At 47.2% G+C, this 20,869-nt stretch overlaps 1 protein-coding gene across 4 annotated transcripts in view; it reads right to left on the reverse strand.

Annotated features, from left to right (window-relative positions):
* The window catches only part of LOC142580112 (uncharacterized), a 233,805-nt gene that overhangs the window by 205,342 nt on the left and 7,594 nt on the right, over positions 1–20,869 (reverse strand). Inside the window, exon 1 of one of the 4 annotated variants that reach the window (XM_075690926.1) lies at positions 12,567–12,585. The exons of the other annotated variants lie outside the window; for them this stretch is intronic. The gene's annotated coding sequence lies outside the window, so the exon portion shown is untranslated. Of the gene's footprint in view, positions 1–12,566; positions 12,586–20,869 lie in introns of those variants that run through there. 4 annotated transcript variants of the gene reach the window in all.

Here is a 20,869-nt window from a genome sequence, read left to right on the forward strand (position 1 = left end):
AGATTTTTCAAGGGCCTTTGATCGTCTCTGTCATTACACTTTAATTGAAAAGATAGAAATGTATGGTATTCATGGCATCCCACTTTCCCTCTTGAGATCATACCTTAAGTGCCAATCGCAATGTGTAAAAATGAACAATTACTGCTCTTCTCTTCAGCCGATAATCACCGGGTTACCACAAGGTAGCATTTTAGGGCTGCTGCTTTTTAACTTATACATCAACAATATTGTAAAAATTAGTGATAAACCTAAATATAAAATCTACGCCGATGACAATAGCATTTTCTTCACTGGTAATGATATGGATGCATTGATTACAGTTATCAACACTATATTAGAGAGCCTATATGCATGGAGTGAGCAAAATTCATTAGTCATTAACGCATCAAAAACAAAAGCTGTTATTTTTCACTCGCGGATGCAGCTTACTTCTCCACGCGATGCCTTACGCTCAGGTAGTGCAACGATTGAAATTGTAGAGACGGTTAAAACTTTAGGAGTGTTCTTTAATTGTATAATGTCATGAGAACCACAAATTAATAACTAATATTTTCAAATGTGTAGGTATACTTGCACGACTGCATTCCTTGCTTCCAGTTTCCGTTAAGATAACACTTTATAACAGCTTGTTTTTATCGCATGTCAGTTACTGTTTCTTGGTATGGGGAAGTACAACAGCAACGAACATTAATAGACTATACAAACTACAGAAAAAAGCGATTAGGTACATTGCTAATGTTGACTATTATGCACACACGGGTGAATTAGTTAAGCGGTTTAACATTATCCCAATTCATCAGCTTTGCGAGTATTACCTAGCAATAAGATATAAAAAATCCCTGCTCAATAGCAATCGCGCTTTTTTGGATATTTTTCAACTAGAACCGTACACTATCCCATACCTTACTCGTCACCAACAACACTGGATCATTCCATTGTGCAGAACACACTTTGGCCGACAAATGCTTCGCTTCACTGTTCCTGTTTTATTAAACAAATTAATTCAAAAAAGGATAGTAATTGAAGAATATGACTTACGTGTTATTAGGGAAGCCCTTTTATCATGAAATCAACACAATATTATTTATCACTAACTAAACTTTCAGTGTATATTGGAATTTGTCTTCATGTATTGTACTGTGTAATTTAACCGTAAAGGAATCTGTGTATCTATATTTTCAGTTCATGATGAATCTATGTGTATTATGACTTGTAAAATATTAACCCCTTCTTGCTATGAACAAATTTTGTTCGTCTGTCCTCAATGCATTACATGTATCAGGGAGGCTCTGGTTTCCCATCAAGTGACTGACGTCACTTTTATCCCGAGCCTGCCCTCATCCTTGAGATGATAATAAACTGATTTGATTTGAATGGCGCAATTGGCACAGGAGTCCCACCCCTGGTCATTAAAATCTGTCTGCAGGTTAAGTACGTCATATATTTATACATGACTCATCATACAGTGCAGCATAATCACTGGTGCTCTGGCGCACTCCAGAATGTAGACCAATGATTGTGCCCTGCATGCAATTTGATTACACATAATTTTTTCGGTATAGGATTGACAACAACATTTAAAGAAATTTCCTATATATGAAAGTGCGTCTCGCGCTATGCGATAGTTTTGTAATAGATTTTGGCTGGTGAAAAACGGTTCCCAGTGAAGGATAAACAAGTATGCAAGTCAATATAAAAGCTAGCGTCTCAAGGCCAAGTATCGCGAAGACCAGTTGCACTGCAGAGTTCTAACAAGAGACAAAGTAAGGGAAGATGACCATGTGAGATGACAAGCAAACCAACAACAACCTCATTCGGACTCAAGAGGCAAAATAAGGTCAACTTTGTGGAACAAAAAAGTATAAATAGAAAAGCTCAATGACAAGAGGACAGCTTAGAGGAGTACCAAAACAAAATCTTTGGGTGGAGATAACTTGTGAGGTTTATTTCATTGGAGACATACACAGCACAAAGAAAATATCAACCGCGAGTGCAGCTTAAAACATATTTAAAATTGGTTTTAAAGTATGTGCGTGCCGAAAACTGCAATGCAGAACACCTCGCGGCATTAGTAATCAACAAGGTGGGTTTGTAAACATCGCAGGGCATAACAATTACAGCACTATGACACGAGTTTCTGTTGGCTACCGTGCTCCTTGTATGTGCCCTTGAGCATCCCATGACCTAGCCCTTCATTGCTGCCCTCCCACTTTTCCTTTGTTGTTAGTCGTAGTGGGACGTGTCGCTGCAACAACTTGTGTCATGCCCGTTGAGATTTCCCACACTATCTGCGTTGACTGGGCTGCACTGATGATACATGAAACATGAGTACAGCGCAATGCCGAGTGCATACTGCACCGTTGGCTCCTGCTCAACTCATTCAGGGCTGGGTATATATTCATGCATAGGTTTCCCTGCGGTGGCCCTCCGCAGCAGAAATAGACCCCGCTGAAGAGCAGTCGCATTTGCACACCTCACTTCAAGCACAGAAAAACATTTATTTTATGCTTAGCTCTGCTTTGCCTTACCAAAATTTTGCAGAAAGATCCCATTTTATTGTCCGGTGGTTCAGTATAACACATGGCGCTCTTACTAGCCTGATATTCAAGAAAAAAAATGCAAATTTGCCTCCATCTACAGGGAAGCCAGTTGTTGCCAAGACGACGCTAGCGCGGACATGCGTCGCTGCCTATAACCAGCTGCTGAAAGAAAGGTTGTTGTGCCAGCAGGGTTGCCACGTGGGAAAGGCAGTTGGTTTGAAGATGCCTATGTCTAAAGTTGATCGGCCTCAGTATTAAGCCTAGAATATACTGGCTAGTGTGTCGTGCACCGGCTCTTTTCACTGGAGGAGCCACCTGCGATGAATGCCCACGGTGACAGTGGCCGGCAGAGGTCGCAGCCATACGGGTGGGTGAAGACTTGCACGTCGTCTGCTTCGCACATCAGTTTCGCAGCTGTTGCTTTGGTTTCTATGTTTGCGTTTTCATTGTCATTACAGTGTTGCGTGTTTGTTCTTGGTACTGTCAGAGAGTGAGCACGTGGCTGCTGTGTTCATGTGCCTGTCATGAGGAAAACTATGTGGTGGCAGTGAAAAAATGCCAAAGCTAATGAAACAGTGCTAGGAGAGGACCTGCTTCGTGCAGCTGTGTAGAAGCGATTACCACTTGAACAAAGAGTGTGTATCCTTGTTCAGTGCACCATCTTATGCGAAGCAGCTGGCAGAATGGGCAAGAATGATCAGGAGAATGGACAGAAGGCTGACACCAACTGCTGTGGTTTGTGAAAAACATTTTGAAAGCAGTTTAATCGAGCGCACATTCTCTATCCCCGTGAATGGCATTGTCCACGAGATTCCCCGCGATAAACCCCGTCTGAAACCCAACACCACACCCATGATATTTCCTGCGTATCCTAAGCACCTCGTGCCTAAGTGCTGGAAAAAAAAAACAGAAGAAACCGGTGCGAGCAAGATCTAGAGCTTCCAGCAAAGCGGCACAGACGTGCACAGTCAGTTACCTCTGAACTGTGCTCAGTTATTGAGAGTGCGGAATCGGAGGGCCTCGAAGGTGCTATACCTGCAGAGTGCACCCCATGCAGTAGCTCTGAAGCAGCAAGCGCACAAAGTAATATGGAGCTCAGTGCCTGCAAAACACTACTGAAAGTCGCCACCCGTTCAGCGACCTCTTTATGAAATGGCGTCGATGAAAGTTCCATCTCTGCCAGCAGAATCAGTAGCTTACTTTTATTGTGAAGCTGAAATAAATAACTTTGCCACCCTTCTCATTGATAAAATGGTATTGTTCGAAAAGCCGTTGCCTGCAAGACAGTCAGCAGTATACCTCATCTTGTCCTGTCTTGTGCCTGCATTTGACTGTTGTTATGCCCGACGAAAATCTTTGTTACGCTTAAATAAAAGCTCCGCTTCCTATTTTTGTTGACATATATCAGGCATAAAAAGAAAAGTGAATTTGTTTACCAGGTACAAAAGATGTATAGCACACGGAACACCAGCAGTCCATTTTACAGGCTAACTTATTTACTTACGATCATACTCTCTGTGCCCAATGGGCATTATGAGGGGATGGGTGCATGGTTTACAAACAATCAAAAACAGTGACTCCGGACAGTGGCTCCAGACAGGCTGTCATTGGAATACGAACCTGGCAACGTTTAACGCTAGAACGTTATCTAGTGAGGTGAGTCTAGCAGTACTATTGGAGGAATTAGAGGGCAGTAAATGGGATATAATAGGGCTCAGTGAAGTTAGGAGGCCAAAAGAAGCATATACAGTGCTAAAGAGTGGCTCGTCCTGTGCTACCGGGTCTTAGCGGAGAGACGAGAACTAGGAGTCGGATTCCTGATTAATAAGAATATAGCTGGTAACATACAGGAATTCTACAGCATTAATGAAAGGGTGGCAGGTCTTGTTGTGAAACTTAATAAGAGGTACAAAATGAAGGTTGTACAGGTCTACGCCCCTACATCTAGTCATGCTGACCAGGAAGTCGAAAGCTTCTATGAAGACGTGGAATCGGCGATGGGTAGAGTGAGAACAAAATACACTATACCAATGGGCGACTTCAATGCCAAGGTAGGCAAGAAGCAGGCTGGAAACAAGGCAGTGGGGGAATATGGCATAGGCACTAGGAATAGCAGGGGAGAGTTATTAGTAGAGTTTGCGGAACAGAATAATATGCGGATAATGAATACCTTCTTCCGCAAGTGGGATAGCCGAAAGTGGACGTGGAGGAGCCCGAACGGCGAGACTAGAAATTAAATAGACTTCACACTCTGCGCTTATCCTGGTATCATACAAGATGTGGACGTGCGCAGCAAGGTGCGCTGCAGTGACCATAGGATGGTAAGAACTCGAATTAACGTAGACCTGAGGACAGAACGGAAGAAACTGGCACATAAGAAGCCGATCAATGAGTTAGCGGTAAGAGGGAAAATAGAGGAGTTCCAGATCAAGCTGCAGAACAAGTATTCGGCTTTAACTCAGGAAGAGGACCATAGTGTTAAAGCAATGAACGACTATCTTGTGGGCATCATTAAGGAGTGTGCAATGGAAGTCGGTGGAAACTCCGTTAGGCAGGATACCAGTAAACTATCGCAGGAGACGAAAGATCTGATCAAGAAACGCCAATGTATGAAAGCCTCTACACCTACAGCTAGAATAGAACTGGAAGCACCTTCGAAGTTAATCAACAAGCGTAAGACAGCTGACATAAGGAAGTATAATATGGATAGAATTGAACATGCTCTCAGGAACAGAGGAAGCCTAAAAGCCGCGAAGAAGAAACTAGGAATTGGCAAGAATCAGATGTATGCATTAAGAGACAATGCCGGCAATATCATTACTAATATGGATGAGATAGTTCAAGTGCCTGAGGAGTTCTATAGAGATTTATACAGTACCTGTGGGAGCCACGATGATAATAGAAGAGAAAATAGTCTAGAGGAATTCGAAATCCCACAGGTAACGCCGGAAGAAGTAAAGAGAGCCTTGGGAGATATGCAAAGGGGGAAGGCAGCTGGGGAGGATCAAGTAACAGCAGATTTGTTGAAGGATGGTGGGCAGATTGTTCTAGAGAAACTGGCCACACTGTGTACACAATGCCCCATAACCTCGAGCGTACCGGAATCTTGGAAGAATGCTAACATAATCCTAATCCATAAGAAAGGGGACGCCAAGGACTTGAAAAATAATAGACCGATCAGCTTACTGTCAGTTGCCTACAAACTATTTACTAAGGTAATCGCAAATAGAATCAGAAACACCTTAGACTTCTGTCAAGCAAAGGACAAGGCAGGATTCCGTAAAGGCTACTCTATAATAGACCATATTCACACTATCAATAAGGTGATAGAAAAATGTGTGGAATATAACCAACCCTTATATATAGCTTTCATTGATTACGAGAAAGCGTTTGATTCTGTCGAAACCTCAGCAGTCATGGAGGCATTACGGAATCAGGGTGTAGACGAGCAATGTGTAAAAATACTGAAAGATATATATAGCGGCTCCACAGCCACCATAGTCCTCCATAAGCAAAGCTACAAAATCCCAATAAAGAAAGGCGTCAGGCAAGGAGATACGACCTCTCCAATGCTATTCACAGCGTGTTTACAGGAGGTATTCAGAGACCTGGATTGGGAAGAATTGGGGATAAAAGTTAATGCAGAATATCTTAGTAACTTGCGATTCGCTGATGATATTACCTTGCTTAGTAACTCAGGGGACCAATTGCAATGCATGCTCACTGACCTGGAGAGGCAAAGCAGAAGAGTGGGTCTAAAAATTAATCTGCAGAAAACTAAAGTAACGTTTAACAGTCTCGGAAGAGAACAGCAATTTACAATAGGTAGCGAGGCACTGGAAGTGGTAAGGGAATACATTTACTTAGGGCAGGTAGTAACGGCAGATCTGGATCATGAGACGGAAATAATCAGAAGAATAAGAATGGGCTTGGGTGCGTTTGGCAGGCATTCTCAGATCATGAACAGCAGGTTGCCATTATCCCTCAAGAGAAAAGTGTATAATAGCTGTGTCTTACCAGTACTCACCTACGGGGCAGAAACCTGGAGGCTTACGAAAAGGGTTCTACTCAAATTGAGGACGACGCAACGAGCTATGGAAAGAAGAATGGTGGGTGTAACGTTAAGGGATAAGAAAAGAGCAGATTGGGTGAGGGAACAAACGCGAGTTAATGACATCTTAGTTAGATCTGGATCATGAGACGGAAATAATCAGAAGAATATGAATGGGCTTGGGTGCGTTTGGCAGGCATTCTCAGATCATGAACAGCAGGTTGCCATTATCCCTCAAGAGAAAAGTGTATAATAGCTGTGTCTTACCAGTACTCACCTACGGGGCAGAAACCTGGAGGCTTACGAAAAGGGTTCTACTCAAATTGAGGACGACGCAACGAGCTATGGAAAGAAGAATGGTGGGTGTAACGTTAAGGGATAAGAAAAGAGCAGACTGGGTGAGGGAACAAACGCGAGTTAATGACATCTTAGTTGAAATCAAGAAAAAGAAATGGGCATGGGCAGGACATGTAATGAGGAGGGAAGATAACCAATGGTCATTAAAAGTTACGGACTGGATTCCAAGGGAAGGGAAGCGTAGCAGAGGGCGGCAGAAAGTTAGGTGGGCGGATGAGATTAAGAAGTTTGCAGGGATGACATGGCCACAATTAGTACATGACCGGGGTTGTTGGAGAAGTATGGGAGAGGCCTTTGCCCTGCAGTGGGCGTAACTAGGCGGATGATGATGATGATGAAAAACAGTGAAACCTATGAGGACAACAATAAGATAAACAAGCAGAAACAACAGCAAATAAAAAGAAAAAGAAAGAACAACGAAATTCGATCAAATCATTTCAAAAGATGATCGGTTACAGCGGTCTTGAATGGTTATGCATTATGGTTATGCATAGCATGGTTAGCATGTTAGCATGTAACATAGTATGGTTATGCATGGAACATTAATAGAGCAGTAATATAACCTTAGCATTCTTTTACTTTATTAGAATAAAAAGGTAATCTAAAACTTACCTTTAAAAGAAGTAAGCTGCCATCATCACTAGAATAAAAAACAGCTGTCTTTAGCTATCGCCTAAGAGACGCAAAGGTGTACGCCTTGTAAAGCCTGCTGTAATCCACCCTAATACACCTTAATCTTACTCAATACACCATAATGCCCCCTAATTATGCTGAATCCACCTTAATCCAATCATTAATCAATCATTAATTAAATTTGTTAATCATTAATCATCTCTCATACACGGCTGGACATGCTTTGGTTCGCTTCTGGCCATCCTTGGGTAGCATGATATGTTCTGTACCTCACAGAATGACCTCGAAACATTGAAATATAAGGCTTTTGCCTTAAAAATTTAGTTGTTCCTTCGCCAGCATAGACACACAGGAGGTTCCAAGCTCGAAGCCGAGCTGAGGTAACACAAGCTTTTCACCTAAGCGTGGAGCGCTAAAGAAGCCTGTTATAATCAAAACAAACCCTAATCAGTAATCAGCTATCCACATTTGAACTGTGCTGCTGCTATGGCTTAATAAAAACAAAAAGTGCGGCAGCCCGCTTGCTGATGCTGTGAAGACCAAGTGGTGCCGTGGCACTCCCCTGCAGTGCAGCACTCCCAGCGGCAGCCGCCGACATTCACAGCACACTAGCCAGTCTATTGTAGGCCCTATACGCCTCGTGCACCGCCTATAGAGGCGCCACTGAAAGCCACCTAGCGGACGCTTCCAACAGTACACGCAGGAGCAGTAGCAGACGACAACCCTTTGCAGCAAGGATGGCTGAAGTTCACGGCTGCGATTTCTCCTTTGTTCGGGTGCCAGGCTGCCGCTTCTGCTGTGACAGCTGTAGGGAAGATGCTGACCTCTGTGCGAGCGCATATGAACACAATGTTACCGGTGTTTGGGACAACATGGTCCACATACGTGCAAGATGTGTCCCGCAGACAAACGCCACGAACCCCATTTACATGACATGGAGCTCATGTTCATCAGCTGATAAATTTTGTTGAGTGATGCGATCTCTCGATGATTTTTTTAATTCTACCCTTGCCGCAATGCTGCTTCTGTACCTGAATAATAAGCACCCGTCGTTAGTGCAGACTTTATCAAACAAATCTGCACGATACAATCACTGCATATGCCGTTGTGATTTTTTTGTCGATGAATACATGTGACATCGCCGAATAAGTGCAGTCGAAGTCGCCTCAAGAAGAGTAATTGCCAATTTGTTGATGGAAACGAGTACACTACTAGCCAACGAAGTCACCAAACACACGGGTTAATAAAAACGCGTGTTAGTGCTGTACCGCCGATGCAATTCTGCTGCATACGCCGATGAACTACCGTTCCCGCTGCAGTTTGCGTAATTTTAAATTCCCCAAGGGAGCTGCTTGGAAAAGTACAAAGCTAAAGGCTGACTAACTTTTCAGTACTTTTTTTTATATTACTAGAGAGAAGTGCCACATGATATATTTAAAGGCAGAGCAGCGCCAGTCAAAGTAGATGAGCGCTGGCGGCAAGGCCCGGTTTAGTCGTCTGCAGCGTAAGTATAAGAAAGAATTCAGTTGAGTGCAAAACTCACATGCAAGAAGGGGCTACGTTGTGAAACAAACAAATCACACGGCGAGTTAAGTTTGCTCAGGCAGCATCGAGGTGTGATGACTTCCCAAATGGGACGCGAACGTTTCAGCGAGAAATGGAACAAAAATACCATATGCAGCAGCTATTAGCAATTCTCGCCCTGAACTACTTATTTTCTAAACACATTTTCAAAAACGCAAACAATATCTAAGATGACCTCGGGCGAAAAGAATAAAGCTGTTAAAGAAGCACTTCCTTGGTATCATTCCGATAAGACACAGCGTGATTTATACCTTTTACAAACAAGGCAGGGTGAAAACTTCGCAGTTCAAAAGAATTAACAAGAGTTATGCATGGAGCAACTAGCAGCAATTAAACATGTGCAAAGCCACGCATAAAATAGATGTAAAAACATGAAGTGCACGACAGCTGGTGCGAGGATTTACCGCGCCACATGAAACCAACAATTTCAGTTGTTGCAAACTTCAGTAGCTTTAACATACAACGCAATGCGCTCGTGCAGTCGTGCTGCCTAGCTAGCGCAACGCGGTAAAGAAGCGGAAAACAATATAAGCGGCAAACAGCATTCTGAACTTTAGCGAAGTGCCTTGAAACCTCATGCTGCACTGCAGACGAACTTCATTGCTCACGCGTCTATGATCGAGGGGAAAAAAAACACCGACGAGACAAAGGAAAGGATGAGAACAAGAAATTTCCCTTCGAAGCGACGATCCATTTTTGCTACCGTTGCTCCCGCTAATGAGGCTTTGCCAGGAATGATTAGAACCGTATCCCCGGCACGTTTTCACCGGTATTTGAGCCCCCCAACCTGCAACAATTCTTCTTCGACATTCCCTGAAGCTTTGGCCACCCCCCACGTGCGAATGGTGAATAAGACAGAGAAGCACAATCAACCACACAACAAACTACGGCGCGCGCCAGGCTCCTCTCCCGTGTGTTCTGCGCAAGGCCACCACCAGTGGCGCGTCCGTCGGCGTGCACGGCGCCTATAGCCACGTCTAGTATGGTAACAAACTTTGTCTCCAGTAACTTGTCGCCACTGGATGATGAAACGAGTACGTCAATGAAGACATCACATGGCACTTGTACGTAGATGGAGAAAAAGAACTAATAACAATGATGTCACACCGGGATTCGCATCACAGTTTTATGCGATCACGTGACCAGCTGTGTTTAAAAACCTGCTGTCTCCACTCGTTCTCTCATTGCTCTCTGAAACTGAATTTTGGACTAGCTGCTATAATCAAGGCTCTAAATAATTAAACGTCGCATGCTGAAGCAGACAAAGTTTAGTGCCATGATGAATGGGTCATTAGCTACTTAATGCAACGGAAAACACAAGATACAAAATGCTTGCTTCAGCGCTCGTTTAAGGACACAGCACCACCTAAAATATGACAATTTTATCACAGTGACTGCAGTATACTGGTCAGCACCACAAGAAAGCAGGAAAAGTAAACCAAATGGAACAACAACCTATGAACACATGCACCTGCTGTCATTTGTTCACATGTGAAATCCCTTTTTCAAAAACTACAAGTGATGGCATGCCTGTGCAATTAACTTCAAAAGCCTCCCTGATGTACACAACTGTTGGAGCCAGGATTTAATGGTAATTAAATCCTGGCTTGTTGCATGCATGTTGATGAAACAAATGGCTGGCACCCACACATTGCGCAATGGACTGCCGAAGTAATACAGGGATATAGTTCAATAACGTGGCTGTTTGGGCGTGTTGGTAAGACATGACAGAAAACATTTAAGCGCACAACCAGAAGACAATGGTGAGAGAAGACAGGCAACACACAGGCGCTCGTGTGTCTCGCGCCTTCTTTTGCCATCCTCGTCTCATGCATTTAACTGTACTGGAGAGCTCTGGGTTAATGATGATCAGCTGGTGTTCTTGCACTCAGTGTAGGAGTGTCTTAATCAGGTTAGTACTCATTGGGAACATCACCCCGTTTTCAGTATGTATCTGACCTCTTTCACGTACCTCCATGTTGTCTACCAGCTTGGACCACTAGGTATGTGCTGGCTGCTGTCTGGCCTAGTACACAACTTCAGAACTGCCTATGTGATACTGGTAGGTGTGCAATCCCTCAGAATAGACGTGCGAAGGTGACACAAGGGGTGTAGAGCCTTAAATCGTACATAGGTGTACATCGTGTTGTGCAGGTTTGAGTCCAATAAGGTGGTCTAGTGAGGCTACGAAATTCTCGAAGCAGTACAGCGAAAAGTCTGTCAGGGACAGTGGTAAGTCATGTGCGGTAAGCGGCGAAGACGGGCTACCGCTTCTGAAAATGATTTCGGTGATTTATTTTAAGCCCAGATCGACTATTTTAGTGCCAACGGACTCTTTAAGTTGTGGCGATCCCGTAGACACCCGACTCTTGAAGGTGGGTGGCCTTGTTGCGATTTTATCGGCCTTTTCCGTCCAAACCATGCCGCGCTTGTGTTAGCGCAGCGAAGTGTTGCTGCGGCGCCAGCTTTTCTCGTCAGTGTCTGCAGTGATGGAATGTGAAGTGGAAGGGGAGCTTCTGACTGCTGAGGAATTTTCCAAGGATCCCGAATGGCAAACAGTTGCTGCCAGGTGCTCCAGAGCCAAATCGGCGCCCGTCGAGCGAGTTGGTGCCATTTCTACCGGCGCTAAGCCAAATGACAACGCAACCGCAAAGGGTCACCGAGACCGCAGCAGCGCTAAAGCCAAAATTATTCGGGGTGGAAGGATGCCTCCGTTACCCAAAGAAGACGCGAAGATCATCGTCAGGCCGAAGGGAGGTCTAAACAACAGCAAGGTGGGGCCGACAGTTGTGGCCGAGGCCATATGGAATGCAGTCGGTTTCGACCAGGCGAAGCGGGACTCGGACACGATGTGCCCGAATTTCCAACAAAATATCATGGTCATCAGCACCCCCAGCAGAGAGAATGCGACCCTCTACGCCAGGGTCGAGTGCATCGCTGTTGGCGGCCAGCAGCACGAGGTGAACGCGTACGAGGCAGCGCCCAACTCTACGTGCAAAGGAGTTATCCGCGGCATCGCACCGAGTGAAGGCCCGGAGGAGCTTGATCGCAAGATTGTCAACTCGAAGAACCCGCTGGCCTTGGGAGCCAAACGAATCAAGAGCACGGGCGCCGTTATTGTGGTCTTCGACGGCTACAAGGTGCCAAACTACATGTCGTACGGTGGCACACTTGTCAGGTGTGCATTATATAGCAAGCAAGTGGAGGTGTGCTACGCCTGTGGCCGCCTCGGGCATCGCACGGATGTCTGCCCCTCGCCAGACGAAACTATGTGCAGGGGATGCGGCATCGCCAACCCGGACGAACAACACAAGTGCGACCCCAAATGCAGGCTGTGCGGAGGCCGACACTTCACCGCCACCGCTGCCAAGGAGTGCAAGCAGAGGTACCAGATGCCGTACCTCGTCAGACGCAGGCGCGGGTACCGATCCCAAGCCAATAGAAGCAAGTCTCCGGCCCTCGCCATGGGCGAGCGACAACTCCCGGCCGCCGCCGGTCGCTTCGCGGCTCGCGGGAGCTCTAGATCCAGGAGCCCCTCTCCGCCTTCCGGACGCCGTTCCAGGTCCAGGGGCAGATGTATGTCCAGGGGCAGATCCGGAAGCCGCTCCAGGAGCCGCTCTGTCTCAAGGGCCCGGTGTGGGTCCAGTGCCGGCCAGCAGAGGAAGAGAAAGTCAATGCTATCGTGGGCAGATATGGTTGCTGGCGGCGCCCACGCGACCCGCTTCCAGAGCAAGCCAGGGACGCCGAGGTAGCGTGCCTTATGAAGGAAAACGCAGACTTCAAAGAAATGATCAGAAAGATGGCTAGCGAAATGATAGAGATTAAGAAATTGGTAATCAGTCAGAGTGCTATATCCAACGCGTCGGCGCCGCCCGCCACAGAAGCACCAGTTCCCGCCTGCGACTCGGCTGGGGCCGCCAAGCGTAGGGCAGTTTCCAGTAAGGACGATTCAGATTCGCAAACTTATGAGATCAAAGGCATGCTGGCCACACTCACTAAGAGCGTGCAGCAGTTACAACAAGGCTTAGCACAGGTGCAAGTCGCCCTAGGAGAGGCCTAGGCGCGCTGGCCGATCGCATGGATGCCCTCAAGCGTCTGGTGATCCCAAATAATGCATCTGTAACTCCAATGCAGGTCGTTGTTCCGAACGCATCGGGGACTCAAATCAGGGCTACGAGCACGTCGGCACGTCAGAGTGGGGGGAACTTCTTCCGTGCACCTGTGCTTACAGTGGGTACCCCAGCCAATTTATCTAATCATGGATAGTTCCAAAGAGGAGTTCAAAATTTGGCAGTGGAACTGCAGGGGGTACTCCAATAAGAGGGCTCCGTTGCAGCAATATTTAAGATTGCTACCTAACAAACCACAAGTAATAGCATTACAGGAAACCCTCGTCTCTGCCGCATCCCTCTCTGGTTATCGTGCCATCTCCGTGCAGGCCGAAGGTCGGGGAGTGTGCACGTTAGTTGACAGGAGGCTTACACACTTGTCTCTCGACCTGAAGCTGGCGAGTTGCAAGGTCGAATACGTCATGTCGGAGGTTCTGCTCAACACGAGACAATGCAACCAGCGGAGAAACAGCGTGTTTATACTCAACATCTACAGCTATCCTAGGGACTCGCAACAGCAGTTCAAAACGATACTCAAGAAGTCCGTCGACCTTGCCGGCACCCATCCCCTGGTCGTCGTCGGAGATTTCAATGCACCATACGGCATGTGGGGGTACGTCTACGACATAAGCAAGGGCCGAGGTCTGTGGCAGAACGCCAACGAATGGACTTCACGCTCATCACGGACAAGGCGTTCCCCACCCGAATCGGCAACTCGGTGAGCTGGGACACCACCCCCGATGTGGCGTTCGTGAAAAACGTCGAGGGAGCCGAGTAGAGTAACACCACAATAAATTTTGGTAGCGACCATTATGTGCTCGAGACCCGCTTCGAAGCCACCCGAAGTAAATCCAGAGAATTCACTGTCACAGACTGGGACCTTTTTCGCAAATTCCGTGTCAACGACAGCGCACCCATCCCCAAAGACCTGGAAGATTGGTGCGAGCGAATCAAGAGTGACGCCGAGTCATCCACTAAGAAGATCGTCAGCGACCTGGAGGTAGAAAAGATGGACAGTAGGCTGGCCCATCTGATCGACGCCAAGCAGGCGCTGCTTCTAAGATGGAAGGGACAAAGGTTTAACCGAAGATTGAGGAAAAAGATCTCCGAGCTTAACAAGGCCATCGAAGATCACTGTCGGACCCTCGGCAAGCAGCAATGGGACGAGTTCTGTGACTCGATCGACGGGCAGATGCGTAACGGCAAGTCCTGGGGCATGCTAAAACATCTCCTCGATGAGGGCAGCACCAGATCCAGTCAGAGACACACGCTCGCCAGAGCCCTTCACGAAGCTACCACATCCTGTTCCGGGTGCGAGCTGGTTGCCAAGCTCATGGAGAAATACCTTCCCATAAAGCACGGAGACGAGGAAGACCGGTTGCCCGACTACCTCGGCCCAGCTCGTCCAGAATTGGACGAAGACTTCACCGTGGGGGAAATGAGGCAAGCCATTTTCGCGCTCAAGGGGAAGTGTGCGCCAGGTGCTGACAAAATCACAAACAAGATGCTGCGGAACCTTGATGACGGTTCGATCGCATACCTCACCGAGAAGATCAATGAGACGTGGAAAAACAGCAGCATCCCAGAGCAATGGAAGACCGCCAACGTCATCCTGATCCCCAAACCCGGCAAGGCTCCGAACGCGGACAACCTCCGACCGATCTCACTCACCTCCTGCGTTGGGAAAGTGGCGGCGCACGTCGTCCTCAACAGACTAAACAGATATCTTGAAGAGAACAACATCTATACTCACAACATGATTGGCTTTCGTGCCAGCCTCTCGTCGCAGGACGCCATGAAGATGATCAAACATCAAATCATCGACGGCAGTACCAGAGACACTAGGGCCCTGCTCAGACTCTACCTCAAGAAAGCGTTTGACAACGTTCTCCACGAATACATTTTGGCCTCCGTGGCAGAGCTCGAGCTGGGCCCCAGACTATATAACTACGTCCGTTCGTTCCTGACGGGGAGGAAAGCGAAGCTGCGGATCGGCGACTTTGTCTCCAACGAGGTGCTCCTGGGCCCACGGGGCACGCTGCAAGGCTCAGTCATTTCGCCTGCTCTCTTCAACATCTGCATGATCGGCCTCTCGAGGAATCTGGCCCAAGTTGAAGGTATCAAACACACCATCTACGCAGACGACATCACCATCTGGTGCACCGGCGGTCGCGAAAGGCAAGTGGAAAGCGCCATGCAAGAGGCAGTAGACTTCACGGAGCAGTACCTGCTACCCGCCGGACTCAGATGCTCCCCGACCAAATCTGAGCTTCTGCTTTATAGAAAAGAAAAAGGCCGCAGACCCAAGGGCTGGAAACCGGTCTCGGAAAGTGACATTCACCTGTTCACTCGGAGCGGTGACCCGATACCTAGGGTCGACACCATCAGAGTCCTGGGTATGTTCATAGAATCACGCGGCGGCAACGGCACTGCGTTACGCAAGATAATTGCGAAAACCGACAATGCTTTTCGCCTTGTCCGAAGGGTCACGAACAGACATCGTGGCCTCAAGGAGGACAACCTGCTTCGGCTCATCAACGCCTTTGTACTGTGTCACTTCACCTACACGGTGGCCATGCACAACTGGCTCAGAGCCGAGCGGGAAAAGCTTAATGCCCTCATTAGAAAATTCTTCAAGAGAGCCCTCGGGCTGCCTGTCAGAATGCATACAGAAGACCTCCTTCGGCTTGGCATACACAACACCATGGAGGAGATAGCCGAAGCTCAGGAACGGGCCCAGCTAACTCGGCTGTCCACCACGCCGGCTGGCAGGCGTATCCTCGAGGAGATCGGACTCGCACCCACCAAGAACTTGGCTGAAGACACCCAAATCACCAGAGAAATAGGGGAGAAGATCGTGGTCGCCCCTTTACCCCGCAACGTTCATCCCGTTCACAACGCAGGTCGTCGCTAGGCAAGAGCATTGAATGTACTAAAGCAAATAAACAAGGACAAAATTGCAGCAAGCTTCGTGGATGCAGCTGCATACCGAGACGGCAAGGCTTTTGCGGTTTTCGTCGTTGACACGCTGGGCAAAGTCATCAACTGTGCTTCCGTCCGGACGACGAACCCAGAGGTGGCCGAGCAAGTGGCCGTTGCACTCGCCATGCAAGACGGTCGGAGAGACAGGGTGTATAGCAATTCGAAAGCCACCATCAGGGCATTCCAGAAAGGCCGGGTAGCCCAGCAGGTAGTTCAAATTCTGAAAGGCGCCAAACACGGCAACACCTCCATGCGCTCGATCCTTTGCTTCCCTGCACACGTCGGGGCGATTGAGGGGGTTCCTCTGAACCTCAACAAGTCTGCCCATGAGGCTGCGTGTGGCTTTACCGACCGCGCTGCCCTCGGATCGGGCGACTCTCTCCCCGGACACAGAGACGCTCCTCTCACACATAACGAAATCACTAAATTCTTTTACTTAGAGAGAAGGGTTTTCCCCCCGCCTCACTCCAAGCTAAGCAGGCCGCAGGCGGTCACACTAAGACTTCTGCAAACGAACTCCTACCCAAATCCGGCGTCCCTTAATAGTATATATCCCGAGATTTATCCGAATTGTTCTTGCGTGGCCTGTGGTGAGGTAGCTACGTTGCCTCATATGCTCTGGGAGTGCGGGTCACTGGGCCCAAAGTTCACCAAGGAAGAGTGGGACGCGCTCCTGCGAAGTCCCGTCTTTGAGGACCAAATCCTGGCCATCCAGCGCGCCTGCGATCGGGCCGGCAGACTAGATCGGTCAGTCTCGTCGTGGGATTAGTCGGGTGTGCGTTTTATCGCGCTTTGCTGGACCAAATAAAAGTTTATTCACTCACAATGGTAAGAGTCACATAAGTAGAGGCTACACCTACGACTAAGATGAGCCATGCTGCCGAGTAGTCATCGTGTGACATTGACCAGGAGGCCATGACTTGTCAGGAAGTCAGCTCCGATGATTGCACGGCCGATGCTGCCCACAAAAAATACCCAACAGAAAGCACAGCATAAGCCCAAGTTCAGGATGAGCAATCACTATGTGTAGGCAGGATTTTGTGTGCCATTTACTGCCTGAAAATAGGAAGTTGGTGGCTGTTTACGATCCATGTGCTACACTTGAACGATACTGACTTCAGCGCCCATGTTGACCAAGAACTGCTAACATGTGGCACAGTCACAGACATAGTACAGGTGACTTGCACCTTGGGCCAAACCACTCGTCTCTAGAAGTGGGCTGAATGGTTTTGCAGACAGCAGCACGCATCCTCTCCAAAATGGCTGTGGTATCAGCACCCTCCAGGTGAAGTGGGGGAACGTGCATGGGAGGCATGTGTGCAGTGAGAAGTGTTGGTGCACCGACGACAATTATGAGAAGGCAAAGAGCGCCTATGTTCAGCGACAGAGACAATATGCTCAAGGCGGTCGCAGAGGTTGTCAAATGACGACGACTTCGTTGCTTGATCGGCTGCTCATAGGAATTGGGTCTTAAACGGAGGTGAGAGCTGAGACAGATGATGCAGTGACTTCCATCGTGTTGGTAGCCACCAAAGAAACAAGGTCAGGAAGGCTGACATTACCCGCAACAGCAAGGACCCTTTGTAGATTCTTCGACAGGTGCAGCAGGAACAACTTACACAGAAGTGCACTGTCTATGTGAGCCGCGGTAAGTGCCAGCAACAAACACAAGTGCTGAAAAAGTTGCAAAGGCCGACAATCTCCGATCTCTTCTACGGAGAACAACTGTTGTAGATGACTGCGCGGCGATGGCGGTGTGTGTTGTAGCAGTGCAGTTTTGAGATCGTCATATGGCATAGCGGAAAGCAGCCCAGACAAGATATCGTTAAGTATGGCAGCTGCGGAGAGCGCGGAGACGACCAAGTCGTACTTGCGCAGCTGGGTGTGAATGCCGGCGACGGAAAAGTGGAATTCCGCCTGAAGAAACCAGGTGGCCAGGCTCTGGTCCCAAAATGCCGGCAGTCGGATGGTGACAGGCGCAACTTCCTTGGGGTCTATGGTGCCTTCTTAGCCCTCGATGGGCAGTGTTGGCTGCTTGGTCGACATGGCCCCACAAAAATGTAGAGAATTCCTTCGGGTCACTACACTGTGGGGCCTTGGACAGAGTAAATTGTAGAGGAGGGATGTCAGGCTCAAACGAAAGCTAGGTTTGTTATGGCTGGGCCCAGAGCCTAGCATGAGTGCATGCAGCATGAACCAGCACGTCTCCGCTGCCTTGAGCGAGGTGCAGCTGCAGAATGTCAAAGCGATAGCGCCCTATTTACAACCTCTGCCCTGAGCACAGCCACATGATGGATGAAACAAATCACAGCCAGGACACTGGTGATAGTGGGGGTTGCTACGGAGTTTGAACTGGGGTGCCATGACTGCAACAAGATATACTCTGTCATGGTATCACTCGACATTGTGGTTGGGAGTGGGATTGCCACATCATGTGTCTGCTGATGTGCCCATAAGGTTTAATTATTTATAACTGGCATGGGGATATGGCATAAGGATAGAATAATCATCATAATAATCCTCATAACATAAGATATTACCCAATTATATATATATATATATATATATATATCAAAAGAAATACTGCTAACAGCATAAATGTAGTGAATCATCTCTAAAAAATGGGCATGCCATCAATTTTCGCATAGAGCCTCCTTTAGAATACAGCCATTAGAGCCAAGAACAAAACCCGCTAAATCATGCCCAGCAGCCCAGCCACTGAGCCACCACAGTGTGTAGACATAGGGCGTATTTCGACATCATACAGTATTGGACAAAAATACAATATTGCGGTTTCCAGCGAAATATTATTTACCTATGTTTCGAAGCTATCAATTGATTTTCTTTCTTTTTTTCTAATGTATTGACACAGGGTGTCTCTCACGTTGGAACTTTCAAATTCTCCAATTTTTCTATGTTTTCCTTGCCTTCTTGTTAATGAAAATTCCCTGGCTGTCTACAACACTGAAGGTTCAGGCACAAGTAAAAAAAATGGCAGTTAAGTTACTAGCCAGCCTATAATTTTTGACAATTACTGCCATTAAGCTGCAAATAAGGTGGGATAGCACAAGTGTTACATAAGTATTTTTCGATCTACATTTCTTTCAGCATAATAGTTCTGCGGAAGCTCGTAAAGTGGAAAGAATTAAGTGATAATTGGTAGATGTGTCATTTTCCGTTTATTACTTAATTCTCTCCACCCTGCAGGCTTCTGCAGAACTATTATGCCAAATCCTTGCCTTTTCGAGTTGTTGATAAGTTCAACTTCATCCTGCCATCTGCTAGCCACCTGGTTAGTTCAGATATTAGAGCAGCTGCCCCGGAAAGGTGGTGGTCCCAGGTTGGAGTCCTGGACGAGGACGAATTTTTCTTGAGCTGCAAGGCTTTTCTTTCAAGGAATCCATATGGGTTTCCTTTGTAGCAATGTCCTACGTTTGAGTGGATGTTCCATTTTCCCTTCATTACATTTCTTTCAGTTAGTAATTTCCCCTATTGTTTAGTACAGCCAAACTACTACATTTGAGTCCAATTACCACAATATTCAAGCGCCACAAAAATTCCATTGTTATAACTGATAATTGCTATAACCGGGTTACATGACAACATAAAGATAGGGGGATGGCAGAGGTGGTGTGAGAAAACTACAATGATGGAGAAGCCACTGTCCCTCCCGACTACCTTCCTCCATCTGCCCGCTGATTGTGTTCACTCGTTTAACTACTTCCTGGGCGCTCTCATCGCGTGTAACAAGCCGCAGCTGTCAGTGTTAAAGAATGGCACTGCTATAATAACTTGAACGAGGGTTCACAGGTGGCAAGCAATATGTGAGCACCGCTGAGGCATCGCTTTGGTGGCCCCAAAAGGGGCCTTTTAAAAAATGCGAGAAGGATGCCACAGCAGCCTGTCAGCTTGAGAAATCCAGAATAAACGCTGAGGCAAGATCGCCACAAGCATCTCGCCACGTACTTCTCAATGGCTTGCCTGAGAAAACCCTATGTCCATCAGCCTTGTGTCCTTTACGCGAAGCTTGCCGACATCATAGTGCAGCAGAAGGTTCCTCGCAAGAACGAAGCCCTAGAGGGACTGAATTTTCTGACAACATTGAGGCAGCCTGCCCTACCGCGTCATCACTGCCATCGTCACCGTCGCTATCCGATGCAACCACGTTCGCAAAGATCGCCTCATCGGTTAAAAGCACTTAGTTTCCAAATCTATAGCCATGTGCTTTGTTTTCACCGGCAACGTCGTGTATTTCCACTGATCAGCGGGCAGGTTTGTAACATGAAATTGGTTGCCCAGTCAGCATATTATTTATATCCAAGTGCGAGTTAAATCTTCCCTGAAAACTTAGTTTTAACACATTTATTTCATTTTCAGAAAAATCGTAAATACAGCAGCAAGATAGATTGCAAATGAATGTTTCATTGAGCTTTGTCATTTTCACACATATGAAGTGCTTCAACTACAGAAACACCTTCGACCATATCACATGTGATATACTCATAAAACGTCCACCAAATGTGCAATTTGCCTGATATGAATAATTACAGCAAAAAGAATAAGTCCGGCCAGGACTCGCCTAAGATTACTGCTATCCAAGCATGAATGGCAAA

The sequence above is a fragment of the Dermacentor variabilis genome, chromosome 4, assembly GCF_050947875.1.
Source record: "Dermacentor variabilis isolate Ectoservices chromosome 4, ASM5094787v1, whole genome shotgun sequence".
NCBI classification, from domain to species: domain Eukaryota; kingdom Metazoa; phylum Arthropoda; class Arachnida; order Ixodida; family Ixodidae; genus Dermacentor; species Dermacentor variabilis.